The 17,739-nt window shown below is 43.2% G+C and overlaps 1 long non-coding RNA gene across 1 annotated transcript; it reads left to right on the forward strand.

Moving 5' to 3' along the window:
* The first annotated feature begins 795 nt into the window (after window positions 1-795).
* On the forward strand, window positions 796-16,259 carry LOC131191014 (uncharacterized). The gene is made up of 3 exons (XR_009153396.1): window positions 796-973; window positions 8,969-9,186; window positions 15,770-16,259. It is a non-coding gene; the product is annotated as an uncharacterized LOC131191014 (long non-coding RNA).
* Window positions 16,260-17,739: the final 1,480 nt, after the last annotated feature.

Here is a 17,739-nt window from a genome sequence, read left to right on the forward strand (position 1 = left end):
AAAAGGAAGCAGGGGGACCCCCGGCTACAGGGACAAGAGCTGCGACGAAAAGCGCAGCAACAGTCGCGTTCATGAGGAGAAAACAGCGACACGAGCAGCATATAAATTTAATAAGTAAGTTTGGGACTCATGGGAGCCGCTTCCCATTCATAGGACAAACCAGACAGCTTCCTCCCCCCCCCCCGCTCCGGAGGCTAAAGGGTGCTCCAGAGCAGGGGTCTCCAACCTTGTCAACTTTAAGCCTGGCGGACTTCAACTTCCAGAATTCCCCAGCCAGCAAAGCTGGCTGGGGGATTCTGGGAGTTGAAGTCCGCCAGGCTTAAAGTTGACAAGGTTGGAGACCCCTGCTCCAGAGCGAGACCCCTTGGATTTATTTTTTATCGCCGTCCTTTGCAGAGGATGCCTTGTTAAAATGGCTCTCCTCCCGACCGCGAATTCTCAAATATTTACTCATACGGCGGACGTACCCAACCACACCCCGGCTGGGTCTGAGAAGCTCCCGGCAGAAAAAGGGGACGGCGCGTTCGGGTTCCTCATAAAAAGAAAGTTCGCGTCTCCCTTTCCTGGACAAACGTCTGAATTGCCTTGAGCGTTTATTTTCCCCCTCCCCTCCCCTCCCCTCCAGCAGGGCGAGGCAAGCTGCTGCAAGAAAAAACTTCCTTCTCTTCCCCCCCCCCCCCCGCCGCAACCCCTTTTGGGCCAACCCCGGCCTGGCGACGGACACTCCCCGGGTAAACCTGTCCTGCGGGGCAGGAACAGGAAGCGAGCATTGTATCAAGCGGGGAACCTTTTCAAGTCCTGACAAAAAGTCCGCAAACAAACCGAGCGCTGTGCAAACACGTGGTTCGGCGGCCAGAAACTGCCTGGCTTTCCCGGGTCTCTCTTTCTCGCCTTTCCCCCAAGCCGGCGTGTTGGCGCGGCGGCTGGGCTGCGGGCGCCCGGGGCGTTGGCATCCAGCGCCTCCTCCTCACAGGTGGGAAGCCGTCCCCGAGAGACACCCACTCTCCCCCAGTTTCCCCCAGGCTAACGTTGGAGCGGGGCCAACTGGAGTGTCGAGTGGGATGGCGGCGGCAGCGGCGGCCTCTTGGCCGAGCCAGAGAGCCTGCAGGACGCGAGGGGAGCGGATCCGCTCCAAATAATGGGAAGCTGGTGGTGGTGGTGTTTTTTCCCAGGCGCTCCAAATGCTTAGCGGCGGTTTACCAGCCTTCCCGCTGCGGCTGAGTGCTCCTAAAACAACGGTCACCAACTGGGGGTCCGTGAAAAAATTTTGGTGGTCCACAGGAAAATTATTTGCATTTTTTATATTGCACTAAATCAGGGGTCCTCAAACTACGGCCCCTGGGCTGGATACGTGGAACGAAGGCTTGTGTTGCTGCAGAGAGTCTCCCCCTTCGGGGTCTTCTTGTGTGGGTTGCAGGGGGGCAGAAATTCCGACTTGGGGTCTGCTTCAGCCTCCTGGTGCAGGCCTTTGGGTGAAGGCTGGAGGGCCTTGTTCCAGTGGGACTGCATCATGGCCTGGAACTAACTGACCATCTCAGCCCGCTGAGCCTCCAGGCACCAGTACCTGGCCTTGCGTTCCCTCAAGTCTTCCCTCTGCTTGGAAAGCCTATGTTCCTAGTCCTCAGTGAGGTGCTTCTACTGAGCCTCCTTCTTGGTCAGATCCAATTTGAACTGAGCTGTTTTGCCAACTCTTTCTCATGGTGGCTGCTTCACTCCAACAACTGCTTCCTGTTGGGGCCCTAAGGAGCCCGGGTGGGGAGGCGGTGAGTGCTGGGAGGGGAGGGGTGAGTTGAGGCTGGCAAGGCACCCCTTGATGTGAGTGACATCAAGTTGACCATTCCCACCCAGTCATATGACCACCTAGCCACGCCCACCCAGCTGGTCTTTAGGTGGATCATATTAGTGGTCCACAGGATTTAAAATTATGAATTCAGTGTTCCCTGAGGTCTGAAAGGTTGATGATCCATGTCCTAAAACAAGGGTGACGACCGGGGGAAGAGCTTCTGTCTCTTGGCCGGTTTTGGGCCACTCGTGGGCTCCCAGCTCTTGCAGCGCTTTGACATTCGTCATGTGAAGCTTGGTGACCGTGTTTCTGCTTGAACAAAGAGTCCGGGGAGTGAGAAGGGCAATTGCTCAAGGCCACATAATGAATGCGTGGAAGAGGTAGGCTTTGAGAGACCGAGGTTGTCCATCGAGGGTGTGTGTGGGTTGTTCTCAGTGCAGATCGTATCTGCATGGCTTCCAGAATGCTTCCAGACCAGCCTTTTATACTGCAATCCTCACTCCTGCAATCTTGGGATTGTGCTTAGTTGCGGTAGTGGCCGCTTCCTACAGTTTTTTCCCCTCTTTCCTCCTAACCGCTGAGAAGCCATTAAGGAGGGGATGGCAGAATAAGCTGTACAGTGTCTCTTGACTGGTAGCGCTATGAACCATCCATCCACCAGGCCCTCAAATGAAAGAAGTCCTCAAGCATCCATGGGCCCTTTCTGCATTTCTTTGGAGGTGGACCTGGCTGTAAAACACACATACACTTCCAACTGTAAACTACCTACTTGTGAATAGTTAATGAGAAACAGAGCAGCTGGACTACATGTGTTGCCCTGCTTCAGCCTCTATAACCCTTTCCTTTCCAACTGATTCCAGCTGTTCACTCACAGCTGCTTCAGCCAGACACTTCTGAATCTGTCTTGCATGCTTTGGTTTTCTTCTGCAGGCCATGATATCACTGATTGTTCCTTATGTTTTGTACGCTGCAAAGACGAGGCTTATTACTAAATTGCATGAAGAAGCAAAGATCATAGGAAATATCCTTGGGAAGTCCTTAGTTAACTTCACCTGGGCTGACCAAACCACCCCCCATCCCGTTGTTGTTCTACTTTAGCTTGACAACAATAATTGCTGGCTTTCTAATTGATCTCCCCTCTTTACTGAAATTCATCATCTACCTTAACATTTGATCCATCACCAGGGCCCAGCCTGTATTAACTTGGCTATACGAGACCCAACAGTTGGAGAGAAACTATTCATATGTCTTTTGTTCTTGCTGAACTTGATACAAGGTGTCTTTGGAAAGACAAAAACAAAGCAAACAAACAAACAAAACATCCTGGTTGCTTTACTGGAGAGAACCCATAGATGAAAAGGACATCAATACAGTCACAGTATCTAGAGAAAAGCTAAACCTCAAATGTTGTGCCTTTTAATTTGCAAAGAACGTCTGATTGGCATGTCTGCCTTCTGCCAAATCAGAGTATTGTCCTTATTGCTACCTTCTGAAATAACGGAAGTGGCTTCTTTTCAGATTGGACTCTTTCCCTGCCCTACTTAGATATGTCAGAGATTGGATTGTTCTGGGATCTGCTGAATGCAAAGCTTGTCCTCTAGCACAGAGCAACGACCTTCCTTATGTGATGTGTGATTATAGAGATTCATACTCTGCTTTACAGCACTAATCAGGGCACAGACTTTACCCATTCTTTTCCTGCGCTGACCTTGATCTGCATGCCCCCTGGCAACAGGAGAGTCTCAAACTTGAGCTGAAAACTCTTTCCTTAAATTTTCATTCTGCAGCTCTAATCACTGCTTAACCTCAAGGAGAGCAGAGGCTGGTACGTGTTCCTTCAGATCTTGCTGTAATGAATCAGTGCAGGCATGTTGGCAGACACACCTGTCTAGGACAAATGAAGACATTGAGGAGCAAAGCTAAAGTAAAGCCAAGAGTTAACCAAGTCAAAAGGGATAAAAAAAAAAGCATAATGAGGAAATGGTAACAGCTGAAATGACATCATGATTCTAGGCTGAACCATATGTACTGAAGGTTGCTAGCTGTGAAACATGAGGTATGAAACTGGACCAGGGTAGAATGGCTGGCTTTTATTATGGTGTCCTGCCAGGCTATTGGCTTTAGCACTTTTAACATAAAGCAGAAATGTGAGTGATAATTAATCCATATTCATGGCCCTATGAATTTTTGCTGCACAGTTTCTTAAAGTGACAGGCATTACAGAGAGGGAGAGAATTTTCCTATTTCTCCTCCTTTTCTTTAGTTCCAGCCCGTGTTGAATCCCCAATGCACAGAAGTAAAGGATTGTTCCCCTCCTGTCCTCAGTGCTAATCCTGAGAAAGGTCTTATTAAAGGCCAATTCAGTTTGGCCTAGCAAGTTGGCCCCTCTCATGCTTAGTGCTTGGAAGCTGGGTGATGTGGGAAAACAGGAACAAAATATATAAGGGGAAAGAAGAAGAAAGACTTTCATGGAGAAACTGAGATCTCTGTTCTTTTGAGTCTGTCCCTCCTTCCCCTTCTTCTGTGTGTGGCTGATCAAAGAGTCTGATTGTACGCAATAGCAATGGAAGAACAACCTCATCTTGCAGCTTGCTTGGGATGGGAGGGTGAGGAGGGGGCAGGAAATGGGACAACACAGAGAAAACTGCAGCAGCTGAACTCATATGCAAAAAATAAGGAAGCGCAATTAAAGAAAGAATTTATACCTTACCCATGCAGGGCCGTTATAATCATAGATATCAATTCTTTCCTGTGTCTAGTACTAAATTATAGTGTTTTGCTTACAGCCCCTGAAAAACATTACTTCTCAGATACTAGAGATCAAAGCACAAATCGCTATTTCCTTTTAGTCGTGGAGGACCGAGGCAGGGGAGTCAAGAAACAGGTATGAGTGGAAATGTTGTCCCCAGAAGACCTGAATTATTTTGGAAACCTGGTCAGGTCTCCCTCCACCTGTGATATTCAACTTTTAAAAATAGAGGTTGGAGGGAATTCAGAAGCAAAAAGTGTGGAAGAAACAAATATTCGGAATGAATAATCAGTAGTCAAAACTGAAAGAAAGCTTTGGAGAAGAAAAGTTTGAGGTGGCGATGGCATGTCATAAAAAATGAATGCTTTTCCCAATTGTTCTTACAGTGATAATCGCAGTGCTATTATTCAATTGTAGTCAAGGCACCGGATGTTTCATTTCAAAGACAAGCCATAGAGTTAAAAGAGGCCTCAAATATATATTTGAGACAGAAAACCCTTATTGGTCCAGAATGTTGGGTCCCTGAAAGGTTGTAGCCAATAATCTCCGAAGAAAAAATGTTTACCATTGTCTGACTCATTCTGTACATTGTTGAAAAACTTGCACCATCGGAAATGATTTCTAAATGTTTACCTAACATTGTTTTCTTTATAACTTGAACTTACTGTTTCAGGTTTGTCTTCTGGAACAACAGGAATAAATTTGTTTTATCTTCATGAGAGCTCTTTCAATATTTGAAGATGGCTATCAGCTGGTTTTGCTTTATCTTTTCTCCAGATTAAATATACACATCTCCTCCCACCTTTCTTCATAGGACATGCCCGGTTTTCCCCCCCTAGCATTCCTATTGTAATAGTGCATCTGTTGTGATCACAAATAGCATATGGAATATGGTTTTATAGTTATAAACACTGACAGGTTAGTAGTCATAATAAAATTATTCCATCATCAATTCTATTATATATCTGGTTTTTGAAAGGTTCTCCGCCAATATACCTCTAGATATCATATCAGCGAATATATATAAAATAAGGATTCTAGATATTCAGCATGCTAATGGCCATCTGTTTGCCATTAGAAATGAGATCTTAGATTAGGTTTGACCCAGCAATGATTATCTTCTGTGGATTCAAACTCACAGTTATCTGCCTCATTATTTAACAAATATTTCTCCCCCCACTATATTTTTATATTTAACTTTTCAACTCGAGGTGAAATTCAAAATTTTTCCCTACCGGTTCTGTGGGTATGGCTTGGTGGGTGTGACAGGGGAAGAACACTGCAAAAGCCCCATTCCCTCCCCACTCCTGGGGCCAGCCAGAGGTGGTATTTTGCTGGTTCTCCGAAGTACTCAAAGTTTATGCTACTGGTTCTCCTGTTAGGAACCTGCTGAATTTCACCCGTTTTGAACATAGTATTTGTCTCAGCCAAAATGCATGGTCCTAGCAATGTAAGTATATTGTGATGTCTGTCACAGTAAAAGAAGGGAAAAGGCATTATCCTCAATATTTGAAGAGACATACACTGTACATTATTTATACTTTTATGGCCATGTCATCATTTTGTGGGAGAGTTCCAACCACAAATAATCCTGAACTTATGACCACAATGGAGCCCATAATTTCCATTGCTAAACAAAACAAGAGTTTTGCCCCATTTTATGACCTTTTTGCCCCTGTTGTTAAGGGAATCACTAACTTAACACTAACTTAAGTGTTAAGTTAATGACACGGTTGTAAGTGAATGGCTTCTCCATTGGCTTTGCTTGTCAGAAAGTTACAAAAGGTGATCACATGACCAGGCAGGATACTTCAATTGTCATAAATATATGCCAGTTGCCAAGCGCCTGAATTTTGATCACATGACCACAGAGAGGTGGCAATGGTCATAAGTGTGAAAAATGGCCAGAGGTCACAATTTTCAGCGCTGTTGTAACTTTGAACGGTCACTAAACTACTGGTTGTAAGTTGAGGATTACCTGTATTGAGATGTGTGTGTGTATGTGTGTGTGAGAGAGAGATAAATATTAGGGATTATATTTTCCCAATTTTCCCATATGGTCTCCTCTGAACAGCTTTGAAGGCTTGGGTATTTCATGAAGTCTAACTATTCCTCTGGTAACAGACCAGTTTTATTTAACTTGACTATTAATTCTCAGTTTTTATATAATTAATTTTGCAAGGTGTGTTTTTAATCTGTTTTATTTTAACCCAAATTAGAAATGTAAGGAGACACGCACACCTAAGAATCTGGTTTGAATAGCTTATATGCGTTGTAAGTAAAATAAATTAAAGTAAATAATAAAATAATTCTGAGGCTCAGATTTGGGGAAAACATTGTGGTTGTGTAAATAGAAATTTTAGGAAGAGGGTGGGCAACATGAAAACACATTTTGTACTCTTCTCCTTGCATGCTCTTTGTTACTGTTTTTGCCTCAGAAATAGGAGCCTTATAAATAGAATTAAGTAGATGAGCAGGGTATTCTTGAGGCCTAACTCTGTAGCTTGCTTTCTACAGAGAATCTTTGTCAGGGTCATATTTCCACTAGCAGACAAAACAATCCTGTTTCTGAAAATTAAATGTAGTGTCAAGAGTACCAAGCATCTTCCATTTTCATGAGCCTTTTCAGACCGCAGTTTTGCAGTGCATTGTTGGAACATGTCCCACAGGAGATGCTGAGCAGCACACACACAGACATGTTGGGCTTTTTCAGGGCTGTTTCGCCACTTGCCTTTGGCTCTAGCAGGACCTGTAATGAGGAAAAAAACACTCCGACAACAACTTGCATTGCAGGTGTATATCCGATCACACGCAGTAGGTTTGATTTCAGAATAGATGTATATGAGTTATACAGGCTGAGAATTCTAGGGCTCAGAGGCTTAGCACATCTGGACGATAAAGTCAGTGCCAGCTGTAGGTAGGCCTCACCCGTAGCCTTTCATTCTGTCAGCTGGCTTGAAGGTTTAATGGAGTAGAATCGTTTTTCCTTGTAGTTGTTATAACAGCAACTGTGGACTACAAAGGGGGACCTCATTTTGTTTGTTCCCTGCAGCTGAGAAAACCAGATATTCCTTTGTTCTCTGTGTGTTTCAGAAATAGATTGTTTTACACATCAGTAGCTACAGATAGTCCTCGACATACCTTTTGTTTTGTGACCGTTCGAAGTTTCAATAGCACTGAAAAAAGTGACTTACGACCATTTTTCACATTTACAACCGTTGCAGCATCTCCGTGGTTACATGATCAAAATTCAGATGCTTGCCAATTGGCTCGTATTTATGACAGTTGCAGTGTCCGAGGGTCATGTGATCACTGGTTGTAACCTTCTGACAAGCAAAGTCAATGGGGAAGCCAGATTCACTTAACAACCGTGTTATTAATTTAACAACTGCAGTGATTCACTTAACAACTGTGGCAAGGAAAGTCGCAAAATGAAGCAAAACTTAACTGTCTTGCTGAGCAACAGAAATTTTGAGCTCAAGCGCAGTCATAAATCAAGGACTCCTACAAACTAACTTTAAACCAGGGTTCTCAAACTCGGGGCCTGCGGGCTGGATGCGTCACATGCTGGCCACCCCACTCCCGTTTTAGCAAAGGGGGGGGAAGTCGCGATATGTCACAGGACGATGTGTGTTTGACACCCCTGCTGTAAGTGAAAATGATAACCTTACAGCGGCCTGCGTTTTAAAATGATGTATTTGTAGTATTCAATAAATGCATGTCTTCATTTCCAGACAAATAAAACAGTTTTGGTTTTAATTTTCTTGGTTTCAAGAAATCTAAAAGTTTGCAGAAAAGACTTTCATAATTATTCTTACCTTTTAAGAAAGGGAAAAAAGAGTAGGCGGTCCTTTCCTAACTGCACACTAGCCCATGGTTGGATAAAAGCTCAGAATCCTCCTTTTACTTTTGAACTGCCAATTGTCAAGACAAAAGAGGCTTTTGTGGAATATAAATGGCAGCCAAACCCTCACAAGCACCTCTGCCTTGCTGAAAGAGTTAATCCTGGCACCCACCCCATTCCTCTGCCAGGGAATAGTGCCATTAATTGAGCAGGCCTCTCCTGTGTGATCCATCACAGAAGGGGAAACATGGGACGGATGGGGGGTAATAACAACAAAGTCTCGGCTAATTTGGGAAAATTGCTCTGATTTGGGAAAATTGCAGTGTTTTCCCCCAGGTGATTGACGAGCTTTGGAGAACGGAGGTTTTTGAGCCAGGTGTCTTTGTGTGGCATTCACTGCTGGCTTCCCTCCACTGCCTCTCATAATGCTGAGTTGGCAGAGCCAAGGCAAGGCTGCACAGAAGCCAAAGAGACTTCAACATCATCTTTGGAAAAGTCTTCAAGCACCGGGATTGTCCTCCACCCTTGGTTGGGCATTCCCCCTCTGGCCTCTGAGCTATTTCCAATGTTGACTGTCCTTAATTTCTTTCAGGTATCGAGAGTTCGCTATTTGGAGCTCCTGGAAAGGAACCGGGCCTCTTGAATTGAAGGCCACAGTTCTTCACTGCTGATTTATAGCCGAGTATTTCCTACCAATATCCTGGCTGGGTTTGGAATGCTTCCCTCAGCTGTGGATTCACATATGAATTGCAGAGACCTACAGCTTCTTCTCCGACAGAAGAAAACGTGGAAGCTGGCAAGAGATTACAGGTAGTCCTTATTTTGCAACCATCCATTTAATGACTTCAAATATACAATGGCACTGAAAAAACTGAAATGACTATTTTTCACACTTACGGCCATTGCGGCATTCCCACATTCACATGATCAAAATTTGGACGCTTGGCAATTGGCTTGTATTTTGGTAACTACAGTGTCCTGGGTCCATGTGATCACCTTTTGTGACCTTCTGACAAGCAAAGTCAATGGGGAAGCTAGATTCACTTAACAACTGGGTTACTAACTTAACAACTGCAGTGATTCACTTAATAACTGTGGCAAGAAAGGTCATAAAATGGGGCAAAGTTCACTTAACAACTGTCTTGCCTAGCAGCAGAAATTTTAAGCTCAATTGTACGTCAAGGACTACCAGTACCAAACTCACTGTTTCAAATTTCACTGAAGGAGATAGTGCAGATGTCATAGCCACCAAGGTTCAGGGGCCACTCCTTGGTCAGGTTCAGAGTTAAACTGTGAATAACCTTTGTTCAATGCATGTCTCGGATTATATATTTGTCTCTCTCTTCTCCCCCTTCCACTTGATAGCAGCTCAGCAGGGAGCTTATGAATACCATTTGAGTTGGATAAGGTACTTCTGCTGGTCAGAGCGAGAATGTGTAAATGAGCTGCACAGTGGATTCCAGGTCCACATTTCTGGCTATAATTTGTGCCCTCTTCTTGTACTCACACAGTAGGAGCTCAGAGACCATGCAGTGTAATAACCAGGGTGAGCTCCGGTCTTGAGTTCACGTGGTAGCCTTGAACAAGTCACTCCCAGGTCTCAATATGCCTCCATATTTTGAGCCGTATGGATTTTTGAAGTGGTACAAATGACTGAGGTAACATAGGTGAGGGGTGCTGAATTAAGGATTGGGACTTTCAGAAGCAAAGTGTGGTTCACCTAAGCCTCAAAAGAAATGGGAGTGGGGGGGGGAAGAGAGGGAGGGGAAAGAGAAACCACTTGTCCATGTGGTGGTAATCATGGGGAAATCAGTGAAATATGGAGATATACAGGTAACCCTTAACATGCGAGCACAATTGAGCCCAAAATTTATGCTGTTAAGTGAATTTTGTCCCATTTTACAACTTTTCTTGCCACATTTGTTAGGTTGAATCACTGCAGTTCTTAAATTAGTAACAAGGTTGTTAAGTGAATCTGGCTTCCTAATAAGACTTTGCTTGTCAGAAGGTCCCAAAAGGGGATCACGTGACCCAGGAGCGCTGTGACCATCATACATATGAACCACTTTCCAAGCATCCGACTGTAAATCATATGACCATGGGGATCCTGCGATGGTCATAAGTGTGAAAAATGGCCATAAGTCACTTTTTTCAGTGCCGTTGTAACGTTGAACAGTCACTAAGCAAACTGTTGTAAGTCAAGGACTGCCTGTACCTTTTTTTTAAAAAAAAATTGCAGAATGATAATGGATGGGCAATTGGCTTGTCTTCGTGCAGTTGGCAGAAATGGTTTCACCAATTCATTAACTCTTTATGGGACAACAATGAAGGATAAACCAGAGATATTAAATTAACACCTGGAAAAAGGCAGATTGGAGCTGTAAGAGAAAATACAATTCAGTCCTGGTTTATCTCTCTGTAAGCTATACAGAGTAAGGACATAATCAGGACAGAGGAAGCCAAATCAGTCCACATAGTCTTATTTCTATAATGATTTGCTTCTAGCAGATCTTCAATGAAAACTAAAAATAGGAAGTACAGGTAGTCCTCAAATTACGACCACAATTGTGCTCAATATTTCTATTGTTAAGTGAGACTTTACGACTTTTCTTGCTACAGTTGTTAAATGAATCACTGCAGTTGTGAAGCTAGTAACACGGTTGTTAAATGAATCTGGCTTCCCCATTGACTTTGCTTAGGTCGCAAAAAGGGGATCACATGAGCCCAGGACACGCCAACCATCATAACTACAGGCCAGTTGCCAAACATCTCAATGTTGATTGTCACATGACCGCAGGGATGCTGCAACAGCTGTAAATGTGTCATTTTTCTCAGTATTGTAACTTCAAATGGTCACTAAATGAATGGTTATAAGTCAAGGATTACTGTAGAACCTGGTTAGACAACTGAAGCTGCAATCGGGGTGATTCAGAGAAAATCCAGTTAGCATAGACCTGGGCCATGGAAAGCTTTAAACTCCAACACCTCCAATTGGACATGGAGCTAAATCAGTGTCAGTATAACTGATACATCTCTAGACCTAGCCTTCCAGTCTCCATAAGGAAAATGTTTTTGGATCATCTCCAAGAGCACCTAGGCACTGAATATTATAGTCACCGAGCTTGAAATTTCCAAAAACACATGACAATACTGTCTACCTTAGTCCCTGAAAATACTATGGAGCAACTGAAGTTTAAAGGAACATTTAGTGGAGAAGAAAAGGTGGAAGCCCCAAGGATGGCTCATTTCCTTTCTATTTCCATTTTGCTGTTTCTTTTAATATGGTTCACATAATTCTTTCATGTTACCTTATCTCACTTCCTGAACCATCTGCTGGTTTCAACTGTTTTTTACATTTGTACTTGGAATTCTCTCCCCCACAAATCTTTCTATACTTTGGGGAGAATTTTATAATGGTAGAATTAAAAAGATACAATTGGGATCTCATAGCGGTTATCAGGTAACATTCCTGGTTCTAATCTGGGCAGAGTGATGCCCCAGAAATAACAGAGAATCATTGAATCCAAAGAATGGAATGGAATGGAATGGAATGGAATGGAATGGAATATAATAGGGAATGGGTATTGGCGGGGAGGGGAGGAGAGGAGAGGAGAGGAGAGGAGAATTCTTTATTGGCCAAGTATGATTGGATACACAAGGAATTTGTCTCCGGTGCATAAGGTCTCGGTGGACATGCAAAACAACAGAGTAATAATAATCATAATAATGATACTAATAAGAGAAGGTAGTAGAAAAGATGAGGATAAAAGTAACACAGCCATACTACATGGGTAAACAGACATAAGACAGCACTGGGGAAAAGTAATAATCCCCAGAACTAGTTAAATCAGTCATTTTGATATTGTAAGAAATTCTGCTTCCTTTTTTTGCACAATCGTGCCTCTAAAATAGGACACTGAAACTGTTTTTTTTTTTAAAAAAGATGAAACCTCCCATCAATAGGCAAAACTCTAATGATAGAAAATTGGTTCTGTTTAAGTAAATGTTTGCCCCCCCTTCATAGAATGCCATCAAGTAATCACAGAATGTTATGGTTTTGCAGAAGATACTTTCACAATCCTGACCTAATAATCTGCTAAATTGATTTTACAGTCAAAGACCTGTATTTTTCGGAGTATAAGAAGCACCTTTTCCCCCCCAAAAAAGAGTGTGTCTTATACTCCAAATGTAGCCCCGCCCAGCTCCTCAAACGGAAGTTTCAGAGGCTGAAAAAAACCCCAAACGGAGCTTAGAAAAAAAGCCCCAAACGGAGCTTCAGAAAAGAAGCTCCCAAACAGAGCTTCAGAGGCTTTTTTCTGAAGTTCTGTTTTGAAGCCTTTCAGAGGCAGAAAAAAGTTTTTTCTGAAACAAAGTTTCAGAGACAGAAAAAAAAAGCAAAAAAAAAAAAAAAAAGCAAGGCACAGAGCTCACAACGAAGGAACCTGTTGCTAAAATTCACCTCTGAGAACAACTGATTGGGGATATTCTGGGAGGCTGATCCACCAGCCAATCGGCTTTTTTCTTATTTTCCTCCCCAAAAATTAAGGTGCGACTTATACTCTAGTGTGTCTTATACTCTGAAAAATATGGTAAATAGAAATCTGTTGTAAGGTACTTCTCAGTTTATGACCACAAATGACCCCAAAATTTCTGCTAAGGCAGTCGTTAAGTGAATTTTGCTCCATTTTTACAACCCTTTGTGCCACAGTTGTAAAGCAAATCGTTGCAATTGTTAAGTGAATCATCCTGTTAAGCAAATCTGATTTTGCTTAACTGACCTTGCTTGTCAGAAGCCGGTTGATTACAAATGGTGATCACATGACTTCGGGACAATGCAGCAGTCATAAACACGTGGCAAGCACCTGAATTTTGATTGTGTGATCATGGAGATGCTGCAATGGTCGTAAGTGTGAAAACCGGTCATAAGTCACTTTTTTCAGTGTCGTCGTAACCTCAGTCACTAAATGAATGGCTGTAAGTTGAGGACTACCCTATGCTTTGTTTCCCCAAAAGTCTCTTTTTATATGGTAGCATAACTGATAAAAATATTTGATGCCTTTTATTAGCCCAGGGCTTATAGAAAGGTGGGTTGGGCTACCAGAAAATCTTCTGAAGTCTTTGAGCACAGGTAGTCTTTGACTTACAATCATTTGTTTAGTGGCCAAAGTTACAACTGTACTGAAAAAGTGACCTATGATTGATTTTCACACTTACGACCGTTGCAGTATTCCCGTGGTCACATGATCAAAAATTGGATTCTTGGTTCATGTTTATGACAGTTGCAATGTCCCAGGGTCATGTGATCCACCTTTTGCAAACTTCTGACAAACAAAGTCAATGGGGAAGCCAGATTCACTTTACACCTGTGTTACTAACTTCACAAGTGCAGTGATTCACTTAACATCTGTGGCAAGAAAGGTCGTAAAATGGGGCAAAACTCACTTAACAACCATCTCATCTAGCAACAGAAATTTTGAGCTCAGTTGTGGCCATAAGTCTTAGAGTTGGTTTGGGCCCCCTCCATCTTTTAAACTTTTAATCAACTTTTAAACTTTAATTAGTTTACTTTATTGTCATTTCACCTCATACAATGAAATTAAATGCCATCTTCAGTGTACATCATACATAAGAAAACTATAAAAAATAAAACAAAAACACACATCCTTCACATTCTATACAATTGAATTAAAAACCCTTGGTACTGCTTTAATATTACACTATAAAGTAGAATTCAGTATAGTTACTGCTCTGGGATAGAAGCTGTTTTCAGGCTATTTGTCCTTTTTTTTTATTATCCTGTATTGTCTGCCAGATGGTAATAGTTTTTTAAAAAGGTGCCCAGAATGAGATGGATCTTTAAGAATGTTTTGAACTTTCTTAAGGCAACGGGAGCTATAAAACTCTTCCAAGAAGGGGAGAGGGCAACCAATGATCCTCTGGGCAATGATGTTGACCCTCTGGAGTGCTGTCCTATCTGCCACTGCAATTAGCAAACCATACACAGGTGCAGTAAGTTAAAATACTCTCTATAGTGCAGCGGTAGAAGGTCACCAGCAATTTTTCATTCAGTTGTTGTTTCCTGAGAAGTTTCAGGTAGTATAATCTCTGCTGGGCCCTTTTGACCAGTGCTGCAATGTGAGCACCCCAGGTCAGGTCCTCTTTTAGGATAACACCCAAAAACTTAAAACTGGCCACTTGCTCCACTTGGTCTCCATTGATAACCAAAGGCTGGATATCTGATCTATTCCTTCTGTAGTCCACTATAAGCTCCTTAGTCTTATTGGTGTTAAGGACCAAATTATGGTCTCCACATCACGACAATTATTCTCTCCCTGTTTTAACTGCCTCCCAGTGGGATATAGTAGTCATATGGCTTTTATGAATTTAATTGTACACTGCTCAGAGTCACTCTGTGAGCGAGATGGACAATTTCTAAATTTGATATATGAATAAATGAAAATGAATGAAATATGCTCTTTTCTAGTAAATGACTTCTATCTGGTAATCTGGCATCGTTGATTTAAAAAGATAAAACTTCCATCAAATGTCATGAAAGCCTTCCCTGTGAGCCTGACTGCAGTCTGCATGGCTGCATAGCTTCTGCCTTAGTGTTAGAAACACCTTCCTTCCTATTGAAGCTCTTGATGAGGTGGCTAAGGATATCTCAGTTGCATAAACTAGGATGATTCAGGAAGTTCAGCATGGCTAGTGGCCAGGGGTGGGATTGAAAATTTTTAGCAACCTGTTCTCTGCCCGGTTGCTTGGTGGGTGTGGCCATGGGGGGGTGGCTTACTAAGCCTCCTGCACCATGGTAGTGGGGATCGTTTTCGCCCTCCCCAGGCTCCAGAGGCTTTCCTTGAGCCTCTGGGAAAGCAAAAGCAGCCTCCCCTGGGCTCCAGGAAACCGGCCCATTTTCGAACTTTCGTTTTTCACCCTCTGCATGGGCCCTGCAGTTACCTCACATCCAAAATGGGCTGCGTGGAGACTCCTGAGAGGGGCAGGGCAAGGTGGGCGGGGCCAGCCAGTCCTTGCAACTACTGGTTCGGTGAACCAGATGTAAAATTAGCATCTGGTTCACCCGAACCGTTCGAAACCGGATGAATCCCACCCCTGCTAGTGGCAGCTGGTAATAATTAGCTTTTATCAGGGAATTCTTGGAAGGCATAGTCCATCAGAGAGTTTAAATTATCGTCCTACTAGATCATAACAGACCTAAACCTAGCAGCCATCAAGTGAGCCACCACATCTTTGCAGGGATGTAACTCTTTTTCTCTAGGGAACACAACAAAAACGAGTTGAAGATATGAAGAACATGACAGAGGTGGGCTATTCTGAGCATGTTACGTCTAATGGGCTGTTTTCATCAATGCTGCTTTTCTTCTTTATTATCCAGGTATCTTCATCCATCTTCAGATCTGTCTCTGTTTTCATTTGCCCATCTGTCAAGGACTAATTGGATCTGCTTTTCCTCATTTAGGCTAGATCCTGCATAGTCAATATTGCCTCTCGCACTTTCCTTCACCTTTTCAAAGGGTTTATGCTTCCAACATCATGGTATTCAGACTTCAACAGATGGACTGATTATGAGTGCATGTTAGTCCAATAAGAAGATATTCAGACCACTTAAATCTCCAGGGCTCAACAAAAATGAGAGAGTTTTGGATTATTCATCATCATTAAAAAGAATAAGAGTAGACTTTGGTTTAGTCCTAATATGGCTTCTATATATTGTAGAAACTCCTTTATACTTTATATTATTGAAATATAGTTTATTCTAGTTGACATATGCCTACTTAAAACAGACCTCAAGAAGAGATACAATAGAACTGCCATTTCAGTTAAAGCTCCAGGCGCTGTTGATATAATTTGGAAATTAAAACTTAATCCACAGAAAAAGAAGACTTTATGGCAGATACTCCATCTATTTGAGTATCCTTCTTTCTGAAGCAGGGTCTCCAACCTTGGCAACTTTAAGCCTAGCGGACTTCAACTCCCAGAATTCTTTTCTGGCTGGGGAATTCTGGGAGTTGAAGTCCGCCAGGCTTAAAGTTGCCAAGGTTGGAGACCCCTGTTCTGAAGGATACTTTTCTACCAAAAGATCACACCTGAAATTTGAAAATGCTCTTGTACTGCCATTGTTCTGGAGCAGTGATGACGAACCTTTTTGGCACCAGGTGCCCAAACCAAACCCCATGTGCATGTGTGTGTGGGCACGCCAGAAACCCGAAGACCAGCTGGCCGGCGCATGCATGCCTGTGTTTTGGCTGTTTTCAGGCCATTTGGGGGGCCATCTTCAGGCCCAAAAATGGCCTGGAAAACTGCCCCAAAACAGCCTTAAAATGGCCCAAAAAACGGCCTGAAAACAGCCTGGAAAACGGCCCCAAAACCGGCCGTTTGGCTGTTTTCAGGCCATTTTCTGGTGCTCCAGCAACTGCGAAGACCAGTCGGCCAGCGCAGTGGAAACCAGTAGATCAGCTGGCAATGGCACACATGCCCACAGAGAGAGCTCTGCATGCCACTTCTGGTTCGCCATCATGGTTCTGGGGCATATATGATCTCAGTGCAGGGGTGAAATGCTCTTGGTTCAGACCGGATCACCCGATCTGGTAGCAATGGCAGCGGGTGGTTCGGAAAACCGGTAGCAAAAATCCCTGCGCCCCCCCACCCATGCCTAGCTGAGCCACGCAATCATCAGAGATTGGTGGTTTTTTTTTACTTTTAAAAGCATTTTTTCTTCCACCGAAAAAATGCTTTTAAAAGTAAAAAAAAAGCCTCGGATGATCGTGTGGTTCAGCTGGGATCGTCAGAACCCTTTAGAAGCATTTTTTCTACAGCCTCTTGGGCCAAAGAGGCTGTAAAAAAATTGCTTTTAAAGGGATCAGACAACTCAGCTGGGATCACCAGAACCGTTTAGAACCATTTTTTCTACAGCCTCTTTGGCCAAAAAGGTTGTAGAAAAAATGCTTTTAAAAGTAAAAAAAAAAAGTTGGCCATGCCCACTGTCAAATTACCCCCCCAAGCCACGCCCACAGAACCGGTAGTAACAAATTTTACATTTCACCCCTGCCTCAGTGGCTATGAGAACCAAATAGGTGGTATTCATCTATAGGGCCGAGGAAGAATTCTAGAGAATTCAGAAAGTTACACAGCTTTTTGTTTGTTTGTTTGTTTAATTGGTTGGCTTTAATAAAGACTTCACTTTGCTATGGCTTTGGAATTTGTCGTACCCTTACGGGCAGAAGTTTGGATGTTCTTTGGAGAATCTTCTCCAAATGTCTCTGTCAAAGGTTCACAAGGAAGAGTTCATTCTTAGTTTTAGAAGCCCACTGAGGGAATGTTCTCCCCAAAGAGGCTTGTCTGGGA

Source organism: Ahaetulla prasina, chromosome 2 (genome assembly GCF_028640845.1).
Source record: "Ahaetulla prasina isolate Xishuangbanna chromosome 2, ASM2864084v1, whole genome shotgun sequence".
NCBI classification, from domain to species: Eukaryota; Metazoa; Chordata; class Lepidosauria; order Squamata; family Colubridae; genus Ahaetulla; species Ahaetulla prasina.